The following is a 7,876-nucleotide window of genomic DNA, read 5'->3' as shown; positions in this document are numbered from 1 at the left end:
GCATTGGACCTCCGCATTTCTCATATTTTTGCCCCATAGTTTCATCTCCGCAGTTTCGTCTGTCAGAGTACGTGCTGGAGCTCCTAGGAGCAGCGTAGATCCCCTGGGACGGCGGTGGAGATGCTGTCGCACAAGGCAGGGAGGCAACTGAGTATATACACGAAGATACGAGGGAGAATACACATACCTGTCGCACAAGGCAGGGAGGCAACTGAGAGAACAAGTCTGGGTTGCTCCCTGGTGTGACAGGCGACTATATAGTAGCTGAATAATCCATCAGTGCAACAAGAGATGGTCCAATGAGAGAAGAGGAGGGTCCTCAGACGCCTGACACGTGACCAATGGAGTGGCCTAGGAAGGCCGCGTGGCGTGCGGAGGTCCTAGGAGCGCCAAGCGACAGAACGAAATAGGGGAGATGCCAAAAGGAGGGCACAGGAAGCCTAGGAGGGCGCGGAAGAGCATGACCGAATAGGGAGGCAGAAGTATTAGGGGAAACGAACAAAATGGGACAGAAGCGGAAGCAAGACAGGGAACAATGGGACATGAGGCGAGTGTGGGAGCCGTGCCCTGACATCGTCCCTGACAACAACGCAAGAACTTGTTGCCCCAAGGATGATAGAATGCAGAGTGGGAACAGCACAAGGTCTATTCATTCCCGATTAGGGTGACAGCAGTACCTTGGAGGTGGATCACTGTATCCATCCAACTTTTCAGCTTGTTTTTCCCCCCTTAATTGCATGGATTGCTACGCACCTGGTGGAGCACTGCTGGGCAGCCCCTTATCATCTCCTCAAGCCGTATGCATTGCAATAATTAGGTGAATGATGCATGTTTTCTTTGGGTAAAAGGTTTGCATTTGTTGGTGCACCAACTATGCTGTACACGGTGTGGTGCACCTGTCAGCAATGATCCAAATTGATCACTGTCCCAGAAGAGGGATTCCCTATACCAAAAATAGAATGAATGGGGGCAACATGCAAGTTTATAATATGCCCAATTGGCATGAGTTGTTAGCACCGGACCTCACAAAAAAAGGTCCTCACAGGAAGCTAACAGATATGAGTTTCACGTTGTTGCTTGTCGTGCTTTTGCTGTTTCCTGCTCATGAAGAGATCTGTACAAAAACTAGGAGATGTCGGTGAGTACAAGATATCGCTCAGTGAGGTTTACTCGCATTTCGTGATATGGTGGACCATGATGTATACTTTAGGTGTTCGTTGCAGGGGCAAGGAGCGGGTGGTGGAAAGCTCCCATAGTTCTTCTGTCATTGGCAGTGAAGGCACCTCATGGGAGATGAACATAGGTTGGAGGTGATCCCTTCCATCGCTGTACAGACAAATATCTATGGTCATCTTGGACGTCGTTGGAGGGGATGAAGGAAACATGATGACCCGGTGTAGCAGTAAGCTGCTGATCTCTTGATACAGCCTAGAGAGGGTGTAGCCAACGGTGTGTTGCTCCATGCTATAAAATCCACTGCAGCGGTTACACGCAGCTGTGCGTGGCACATCTAAATTTAGGTATCAGAGAAACCCAGTCACGCCACTGCTCCGCGCACCAATTAAAGTCAGTAACTGTCCATGGAAATGCAACATGAGATCGAACCGATTTTTGGGCAACTGAGGTGTCAATATGGAAGCACAGAGGTTACAGCATTCAACAGATGGTGCAGGTCTCTGCTTTGACAATCGTCTTTGCGGCGTGACACAGTGACCCCATGTGACTAATGGCAGCGGGGAATTGTACTCATTGCGACGGTCTTCTGGACGTGAAGCAAGAACTGAATCTGCTGCTCAAGATGGTAGTTGCAGCCCCGCATTTGTCTGTCATGCTCCGTAAAGGCCAGTGCACTTCTGAGGTTCAGGCTGCAAAGCCAGTTTGCTGTCAAGCGCATTGTTGTACTCGGGTTTGTCCTTGTGTTTGTTTTTGCCAACACTATTGTTTCGTGCACTTGTCCCATCCACTTTGGGCCTTGACTGAATGGTCACCACAGGAACAGAAATATTTACTCCATTTATAGATGTTCAGTGAAGGACCGACAAATGGTGTCACTGCTTGCATCTCCATTGTGGTCTGGATCCATGATGACCTTAACAGAGTTGAAACACCTTTATCTTCCGTCACATTCAGCCTTCTGCAATGATGATCTAACTCAATGTGTTACGTCTTGTGACAAACATACCTACTCACGGCAAAACTGTTCCTCTTGTTAGCTCAAAGTGCTATGGCTGCCGTTGCAGACACTGCCAACACTGGGGTTTTTCCGCACGTGCCACTTCCCTGGAATTCTAAACTTTGTTCCCTCACGTGATGTTAGGATTCTTTGCTGCATCAAGCTACTTTGCTCCCGTGAATACCAAGGCTTACGGCACATCCAGGATTGAACATATGCTTGTTAGGCATGTATATCTCCTTTTCTGAGGTCAAAATTTATCACATTCAATAACTACGACCGACCGTGTTTGCTCAATAGGTCTGCTGAAGTGTTGCACCGTACAACACTATAGTATGAAGAGCTACAATATCTATAATTGTGGTGAAGTTTAAATGTGTGTTGAACAAGAAAAACAATGGTATCAGTCAGCAATGCCAATAATAAGTACTATCACTGGCACAGCCCAAATTCTGTCTAATTTTGCAATGGTTATTGATCTGTAGTGTTCTCTGGGCTAATACAAGTGTTTACGTGCACTGTGGAATTTATGTTGCAGCCGCTGGAGATGATATCAGGGCAATCACAGGAAGATGGTGAGAAAATCTGTAAAGAAAATGTGCCATATATTCACCTTCTGGTTACCTTTACTGGAGGCTGCACTCTGGCAACATCATCTGTCTTCATTCTGTGCAACAGACTCCAGGCAACATAACAGGCAATCTCTTCCCTCTCTGTCACCCTTCATTCCTAAAACCACCAAGCCTCAGCATGTCCCTGAAGATCATCATCATCTGGCCAAAAGATGCATACAAGAACAAGCCTGAGAAGAAGACTCAGGCAGAAGATTATATTAGGGAATGGGTCAGATGGAGATATGGGCATTGTAGGTTTGGGAGCCTGTGGGTGATGACTGGGACAGTGTTCCTGGCCAATTTCAGATGTTTTTGGTGCAGTTGATGGAGCTCCTCCCCAGGACTGACCACTAAGGATCCAACCAGTCTAAAAGGATGAAGAAGCCTCACTTTACGGCTGAAGTCACCGACCACAACTACCACCCGGTCCACTACGAAGATCGCGTTTACATACCGTTTGTAACTCGTTCAACGGTGTGTCTCCTCCTCAATCGCCTTAATGCGGTTTTGACCGTATCATAGCCTCCCATACCTCGCGTTACATAGATTAGTACTCAACACATCATTTCCTATTGGATACTCGTCGTTTGTGCGTGTTCCATTCCCCTGTCAAGAACGAATACAGAAGGGTAACAGAGTCAGAGGTCTGAAGTCCGAAAGGTATGGTAAAAAAAAAGACAAATCAGAAAAGGAGAACTCAAGGATAGAGGCGAGATGAGTCGGAGACGCGTCGGTGTTGAGTCAGTGAGTTGGAAGAGTTGGTGAGGTCGAGTATGGATGTGGACCAAGCCTAAACTTGGGCACTAGGCTGCTACGCGCTCTGAGTCTGCAGAGAGAGAGAGTACAAAGCTTAGTCAATATTCGAACTGAAGTTCTATGGTACAGTTGGACGGTTTAAGTACATAATAATGGAACAATGGTGGAGTTGGAGATGCAAAGTTTGGAGGTGCCATTCAGCGCACAAAGGAAACATACGGAGACAAAAGGTAACACATTGTAGTGTCAAACCTGAGGTGGGCTAGGGTAGATCCTAAATGATGTATGCGAGGACTAGAGGCAATGACAGAAGCTGCCGTGTATTAGGAAGATAAAGAGTAGAGTATGTAGAGAGTTTAAAGCCTGGACGCAGACGAGACGGAGACAGAGCGATGAAGGAACGTGCATAGAACGGATATGCACGCGAACTGAGTTGGACGAAAATGAGGAGACTAATACGCACTGGATTCCATGTTTTTCTGTGCTACATACATTGTCCCTTTTATATGCCTACACGTCAGTCTTATCCGTCCAATCCCTACGTTCCGATCATGTTGCATATATTGAAATCTGTCCCGCGTCAATCTACAGGCGGCAGGTAGCACGCAAGAGCCGGTGGGTAGGGCGTGAAATATCGCGGACGCACCGGAGCGGAGGTCACGTGCGGCAGTGCTGATTCTTGGGCGGCGGAGGGCAGTCTCGCTGGCTGCTCGCCACCACATCCTAGGGGCGGCAAGGAGGTCCGGCCTCCCCTCGTTTCTTTCGTCCCACCCTCCTCTCCCTGGTGGAGTGGACCCGTCAAATCCATGTTAATTTAGCATAGACATTTGTCTACGTACTACGGAGTAGGTATATACCGGAATCAGCGCTTCAGCAACCTAGGACAAGTTGAGAGAGTCGACCGAGTGGGTCGGGGGCGAGCCGTCGCGCTCGCACCTGGCTTACGCCCAAGCAAGAGCTTCAGGTACTGGCACCTGATTGTAGACGACTGCACGCGCATCTACGGCCTCTTCCTGCTTCGCAGCAAGGCCGAAGCCTTCCCAGCTTTGCGACGCTTCGTCCAATGGGCGGAGAACAAGCTTGGGACACGTGTTAAGGCACTCAGGGATGACAAAGGCGGCGAGTGGATGTCCAAGGAGCAGGAGCGATGGTGTATAGAACGAGGCATCGAGAGGCAGCACACCGTTCGCAACGAACCTCATCAGAACGGTGTTGCGGAACGAGCTAACCAGTCCCTGGCCAACGGTGCAACCACATTGCTCGGTGAGTCAAACTTGCCCCCGTCGTTTTGGGGTTATGCCGTTCAAACCTACGTCTATGCGCGCAACAGAGCGGCTACCTCTGCTCTGCCCGCGTCTCTGCCACCCTACATCCAATCTCCAATGCTGCCATCTTCGATGAACGCAGTTTTCCGGGTCGCATGGGATGTTTCCAAGGACTTCTTGCTCGAGTCGTTGCCTTCAGAGTTGCCGGATCAGGTGGGAGTGGTTCCACCACCCCCGGAACACCCCCAAGACGAGCAGAAACCTGCCGTCCAAGCCTTGCCTGGTCCGGTGGGAGTGGGTGATCCTGCGCCCCTTCCAGCAGCTCCTGATGCGCCTGCAGAAGGTCCTGAGCTCCCTGCGCCTGCCCCGCCTCCTGAACATCTCCAGCCTGCTCCACAGGACGCTCCAGGTCCTAGTAGACGGCCCAGAACGCGTCAAGCGTCCAAGCGTCGTGCCAGCTCTTCACCACCTCCAGAGCTTCGTCGTAGCACCCGGCACAGGACTCCACCCAAGCCTTGGTGGGAGGTTCCTAAGCTTCGCCCTCGCGAGCCAGCTCCTGTCATCGAATCCGAGAGCTCTGAGAGCTCCGAGGACGAGCTGGACTTGCTCAGGCCGGGTGCAGACGACCCTGACTTGCAGGAGGCTCATATCGCCGCTGCAGTCGAGGCAGGCATTGACTTCTTGGCCGGTGACTTCTTGGAGTTAGACGATGCTTTCCAGAACACATTCGAGACGTGTGCTCTCAAGGCGGCTGCTCATAGCCAAGAGCCTCGCTCATACAAGGATGCCATGCGTCGTCCTGACTTTGACAAGTGGCATCAGGCGGCCGTTGAAGAGATTGAAGCACACATGCGCAACGGGACTTGGACCCTCGTTCAGCTGCCTCCAGACCGGAGAGCCATAGGCTGTCGTTGGGTTTTCAAGGTCAAGCGCAATGCAGACGGTTCCCTAGAGCGCTATAAGGCTCGATTGGTCGCCAAGGGCTTCAGCCAGTGCCCTGGACTCGATTACAACGAGACCTTTGCCCCTACAGCCAAGTGGGCGACTCTGCGAGCCGTCCTTGCCATGTGTGCCCTGGAGGACTACGAAGCAGACGCCGTGGACATCTCCAACGCGTTCCTCAACGGGGACTTAACGCAGGACGTCTACATGCTTCAGCCTGAGGGCTTCGAGCAGGGTGACAAGGACATGGTCTGCAAACTCAACCGTTCTCTGTACGGTTTGAAGCAGGCCTCGCGAGTCTGGTACCAGAAGCTGGACGGTGCTCTGCAGGAGATGGGATTCGCTCGCACCCGGTGCGATCACTGCATGTTTGTTTGGAGAAAAGGCACCACCCACGTCATTGTGCCGGTCTATGTCGACGATCTGACGATCGTTGGCAGGACCAAGGCAGACAAGGACGCCGTGAAGGCTGAACTTGCTCGCCGCTTCAAACTGCGTGATCTCGGGCCCATCTCCCTGCTGCTGGCCGTCGGTATCACTCGGGACCGTGCCAAGCGTCAGTTATCCATGGATCAGCGCCGCTACACTCAGGACATGCTTGATACCTTTGGAATGACCGACTGCTCGCCGGTGCTCACTCCTATGGACCCAAACACTCGGTTGTCGGCGTCCATGTCACCCCAGACTGCGGAGGAGAAGGCGGAGATGGTGGGAGTTCCCTACATCAACGCCGTGGGCGCCCTGCTCTACCTGGCCATCGCCACTCGTCCAGACATTGCCCATGCGGTGGGAGTGCTATCCCGGTTCTCCAAGAACCCAGGTCCACGTCATTGGACCGCCGTGAAGCATCTGTTTCGCTACTTGAAGGGCACGCTTGACTACAAGCTGACCTTTGGGCCTGACGAGTCAGGAGAGCCGTTCACCTCCTTTGTGGACGCCGATCATGGTGGAAACCCTGACAACGCGCGCTCCACCTCTGGGTTTGTGCTCAAGATGGGCTCTGGAGCTGTCAGCTGGTCCAGCAAGCTCCAGACGACCGTTGCACTGTCTACAACGGAAGCCGAGTATGTGGCAGCCTGCTACGCCGGCAGAGAGGTCCTTTGGCTTCGCAACTTGCTCTCTGAGCTTGGATTCAAAGCTACAGCCGCTCCCTCAAGACTCCGGACGGACAACCAGTCTGCCATCTCTGTGGCCAAGAACCCAGAGCACCATGGGCGCATGGTAACAGCGTAGGAGACTGTCTGACGCGCTGTAGCGACCTGGGAGCAAGGGAATGGAGCTGTGAGTCGAAGTCTGAGGACTCTGGGCTCCATCCCTGCTCCCTAAATACATCTAGCTATGATGGAAGCTATGGTAACAAGTAACAAAGGGAGATATCGAAGCTATGGAGATAGGTATCAAGCATGTGGAGATGGACAGTTGGAATCAGTGATCTGAGCAACCAACTGACTGTTGGACCGGTTGCATCAGTTGTGTAGTCAACCAACTGATGCCAACTGATACCAACTGATGTGAACAGATGGGAGACATGTAGCCAGGAGACCAGCATCAAAGAATGATCAGAGCAGCCAGAAAAGCGGTGACCAAGGTGAATGATGGATGGTAACCACCTAGACTGATCCATCACCATCCTCAACACATGGAGCACCTTGATTTGGTGTTCTATTGGCTCAGGGATGCCGTTGAGGCCGGTCTCATCACTGTGCACTACATTCCGACGTCCCAGATGCCTGTAGATGCTTTGACCAAGGCTCTAGGTGCTGCCAAGGTCACAGAGTGCGCCAGGATGATGGGATTGACTTCTCCATCAGGTGGGAGTGTTGAGGATGGTGATGGATCAGTCTAGGTGGTTACCATCCATCATTCCCCTTGGTCACCGCTTTTCTGGCTGCTCTGATCATCCTTTGATGCTGGTCTCCTGGCTACGTGTCTCCCATCTGTTCACCTCAGTTGGCATCGGTTGGTTGACCACACGACTGATGCAACCGGTCCAACAGTCAGTTGGTTGCTCAGATCACTGATTCCAACTGTCCATCTCCACATGCTTGATCCCTATCTCCATAGCTTCGATATCTCCCTTTGTTACTTGTTACCATAGCTTCCATCATAGCTAGATGTATTTAGGG

The sequence above is a fragment of the Punctularia strigosozonata genome (genome assembly GCF_000264995.1).
Source record: "Punctularia strigosozonata HHB-11173 SS5 unplaced genomic scaffold PUNSTscaffold_13, whole genome shotgun sequence".
In the NCBI taxonomy this organism is placed as follows: Eukaryota; Fungi; Basidiomycota; class Agaricomycetes; order Corticiales; family Punctulariaceae; genus Punctularia; species Punctularia strigosozonata.
The sequence above is the reverse complement of the archived record's forward strand: the minus strand, read 5'-3'. Positions refer to the sequence as shown.